The sequence below is a fragment of the Neomonachus schauinslandi genome, chromosome 2 (assembly GCF_002201575.2).
Source record: "Neomonachus schauinslandi chromosome 2, ASM220157v2, whole genome shotgun sequence".
Lineage (NCBI taxonomy): Eukaryota > Metazoa > Chordata > Mammalia > Carnivora > Phocidae > Neomonachus > Neomonachus schauinslandi.
In genome coordinates, this window is record NC_058404.1 from 99,494,303 (window position 1) to 99,499,124 (window position 4,822).

Genomic DNA, 4,822 nt, shown 5'->3' on the forward strand with positions numbered 1-4,822 from the left:
AAGAAAACAGATGCATCTTGCTTGGGTTCTGGTCAATAATTTGGACTCTATACATTCCCTCAAACACCCATCAACAGAATGACTAGGAGGAGGAGCCCCCAAAATAGAAAAGACTCAGAGATTATGACTTATGCCGCAGATTTACAAAGGGATGCAGATATAACCAAGATGTTGGGGATGGAATTCAGGCTAGCAATTGTGAAGACAATGGCTAGAATGGAGAAATCAATTAATGGCAACAGAGTCTCTAAGGGCAGAAATAAAAGGTGAATTGGCAGAACTTAAAAATGCTATCAATGAGATCCAATCCAATCTAGATAATCTAACAGCTCGGGTAACTGAGGCAGAAGAGAGAATAAGCGACCTGGAAGACAATATAATAGATAAAAAGGGAAAAGAGGCGGCCAGGGAAAAACAACTCAGAATCCATGAAAATAGAATCAGAGAAATAAGTGACACCATGAAGCGTTCCAATGTCAGAATTATTGGAATCCCAGAGGGAGTGGAGAGAGAGTGAGGACTAGAAGATGTATTTGAGCAAATCGTAGCTGAGAACTTCCCTAATCTGGGGAATGAAACAAACATTCGAGTCCTAGAGGCAGAGAGGACCCCTCCTAAGATCAAAGAAAACAGGTCAACACCCTGGCATGTAATAGTAAAACTTGCAAATCTTAGAACCAAGGAAACCATCTTAAGGGCAGTTAGGGGGAAGAGATTCCTTACGTACAGAGGGAGGACCATCAGAATAACGTCAGACCTATCCACAGAGACCTGGCAAGCCAGAAAGGCCTGGCAAGACATATTCAGGGTACTAAATGAGAAGAACATGCAGCCAAGAATACTTTATCCGGCAAGGCTTTCATTTAGAATGAATGGACAGATGCAGAGCTTCCACGACCGATAGAAACTGAAAGAATATGTGACCACTAAGCCGGCCCTGCAAGAAATATTAAGGGGGGGTTCTATAAAAAGAGAGAGACCCCAAGAGTGATATACAACAGAAATTTACAGGGACAATCTATAAAAACAACATCTTCACAGGCAACATGATGACAATTAATTCATATATTTCAATAATCACTCTCAACGTGAATGGCCTAAATGCTCCCATAAAACGGCACAGGGTTGCAGATTGAATAAAAAAACAGGACCGATCCATATGCTGTCTACAAGAGACTCATTTTGAACCTAAAGATACATCCAGACTGAAAGTGAAGGGATGGAGATCCATCTTCCATGCCAGCGGACCTCAAAAGAAAGCTGGGGTAGCAATTCTTATATCAGACAAATTAGATTTTAAACTAAAGTCTGTAATAAGAGACACAGAAGGACACTATATTATTCTTAAAAGGTCTATTCAACAAGAAGATCTAACAATTGTAAATATCTATGCCCCCAACATGGAAGCAGCCATCTATATAAGCCAACTGTTAACCAAAATAAAGAGTCATATTGATAGCAATACGTTAATTGTAGGAGACCTCAATACTCCACTCTCAGCAATGGACAGATCATCTAAGCAGAAAATCAACAAGGAAACAAGAGCTTTGAATGATACATTGGACCAGATGGACCTCATAGATATTTATAGAACATTCCACCCTAAAACAACAGAATACTCATTCTTCTCAAGTGCACATGGAACTTTCTCCAGAATAGACCACATACTGGGTCACAAATCAGGTCTCAACCAATACCAAAAGACTGAGATTATTCCCTGCATATTCTCAGACCACAATGCTCTAAAACTGGAACTCAATCACAAGAAAAAATTGGCAGAAATTCAAACACTTGGAAGCTGAAGACCACTCTGCTCAAGAATGTTTGGGTCAACCAAGAAATCAAAGAAGAACTTAAACAATTCATGGAAATCAATGAGAACAAAAACACATCAGTGCAAAACCTATGGGATACTGCAAAGGCAGTCCTAAGGGGGCAATACATAGCCATCCAAGCCTCATTCAAAAAAATAGAAAAATCCCGAATTCACCAACTAACTCTACACCTTAAAGAACTAGAGAAAAAGCAACAAACAATGCCTAGAAGAGAAATAATTAAAATTAGAGCAGAAATCAATGAATTAGAAACCAGAAACACAGTAGAGCAGATCAATGAAACTAGAAGTTGGTTCTTTGAAAGAATTAATAAGATCGATAAACCACTGACCAGACTTATCCAAAAGAAAAGAGAAAGGACCCAAGTTAATAAAATTATGAATGGAAGGGGAGAGATGACGACTAACACCAAGGAAATAGAAAAATTATTAGAAATTATTATCAACAAGTATATGCCAATAAACTGAGCAATCTGGATGAAATGGAGGCCTTCCTGGAAACCTATAAGTTGCCAAGACTGAAACAGGAAGAAATTGACAACCTGAATAGGCCAATAACCAGTAACAAGATTGAAGCAGTGATAAAAACCTCCCCAAAAACAAGAGTCCAGGGCCTGATGGATTCCCTGGGGAATTCTATCAAACAATCAAAGAAGAAATAATACCTATTCTACTGAAGCTGTTTCAAAAAATAGAAACAGAAGGAAAATTCCAAACTCATTCTATGAGGCCAGCATTACCTTAATCCCCAAACCAGGCAAAGACCCCAACAAAAAGGAGAATTTCAGACCGATATCCCTGATGAATATGGATTCCAAAATCCTCAACAAAATCCTAGCTAATAGGATCCAACAATACATTAAAAGGATCATCCACCACGACCAAGTGGGATTTATCCCCCGGATGCAAGGGTGGTTCAACATTCGCAAATCAATCAATGTGATGGAACACATGAATAAGAGGAGAGAGAAGAACCATATGGTCCTCTCAATTGATGCAGAAAAAGCATTTGACAAAATACAACATCCTTTCCTGATTAAAACTCTCCAGAGTATAGGGATAGAGAGAATATTCCTCAAGTTCATAAAATCCATCTATGAAAAACCCACAGCAAATATCATCCTCAATGGGAAAAAGCTGAGAGCGTTTCCCTTAAGATCAGGAACACGTCAAGGATGCCCACTCTTGCCACTATTGTTCAACATAGTACTAGAAGTCCTAGCCACAGCAATCAGACAACAAAAAGAAATAAAAGGTATTCAAATTGGCAAAGAAGAAGTCAAACTCTCTCTTTTCACAGACGACATGATATTTTATGTGGAAAACCCAAAGGACTCCACCCCCAAATTACTAGAACTCATACAGCAATTCAGTAATGTGGCAGGATACAAAATCAATGCACAGAAATCAGTTGCTTTCTTATACACTAACAACGCAACCATAGAAAGAGAAATTAGAGAAATGATACCATTTACAATAGCACCAAAAACCATAAGATACCTCGGAATAAACCTAACCAAAGAGGTAAAGGATCTATCCTCTAGGAACTACAAAACACTCATGAAAGAAATTGAAGAAGACACAAAAAGATGGAAAAACATTCCATGCTCATGGATCGGAAGAATAAACATTGTTAAAATGTCTATGCTACCCAGAGCAATCTATACCTTCAATGCCATCCCAATCAAAATTCCAATGACATTTTTCAAAGCGCTGGAACAAACAATACTAAATTTTGTATGGAATCAGAAAAGACCCCGAATCGCCAAGGAAATGTTGAAAAAGAAAAACAAAGCTGGGGGCATCACGTTGCCCGATTTCAAGCTATATTACAAAGCTGTGATCACCAAGACAGCATGGTACTGGCACAAAAACAGACATATAGACCAATGGAACAGAATAGAGAGCCCAGATATGGACCCTCAACTCTATGGTCAAATAATCTTTGACAAAGCAGGAAAAAATATGCAATGGAAAAAAGACAGTCTCTTCAATAAATGGTGCTGGGAAAATTGGACAGCCACATGCAGAAGAATGAAACTCGACCATTTATCTAACACCATTCACGAAGATAAACTCAAAGTGGATGAAGGACCTCAATATGAGACAGGAATCCATGAAAATCCTAGAAGAGAACATAGGCAGTAACCTCTTTGACATCACCAACAGCAACTTCTTTCAAGATACATCTCCAAAAGCTAGTGAAACAAAAGCAAAAATGAACTTTCATCAAGATAAAAAGCTTCTGAACAGCAAAGGAAACAGTCAACAAAACAAAGAGGCAACCCACAGAATGGGAGAAGATATTTGCAAATGACACTACAGATAAAGGGCTGGTATCCAAGATCTATAAAGAACTTCTCAAACTCAACACCCAAAAAACAAATAATCAAGTCAAAAAGTGGGCAGAAGATATGAAAAGACACTTCTCTGAAGAAGACCTACAAATGGCTAACAGACACATGAAAAGATGTTCATCATCATTAGCCATCAGGGAAATCCAAATCAAAACCACACTGAGATACCACCTTACACCAGTTAAAATGGCAAAAATGGACAGGGAAAGAAACAACAAATGTTGGAGAGGTTGTGGAGAAAGGGGAACCCTCTTACACTGTTGGTGGGAATGCAAGTTGGTACAGCCACTTTGGAAAACAGTGTGGAGGTGCCTCAAAAATTTAAAAATAGAGCTACCCTATGACCCAGCAATTGCACTCCTGGGTATTTACCCCAAACACACAGATGTAGTGAAAAGAAGGGCCATATGCACCCCAATGTTCATAGCAGCAATGTCTGCAATAGCCAAACTGTGGAAAGAGCAGAGATGCCCTTCAACAGATGAATGAATAAAGAAGATGTGGTCCATATATACAATGGAATATTACTCAGCCATCAGAAAAGATGAATACCCAACTTTTACATCAACATGGAAGGGACTGGAGGAGATTATGCTAAGTGAAATAAGTCAAGCAGAGAAAGTCAATTATC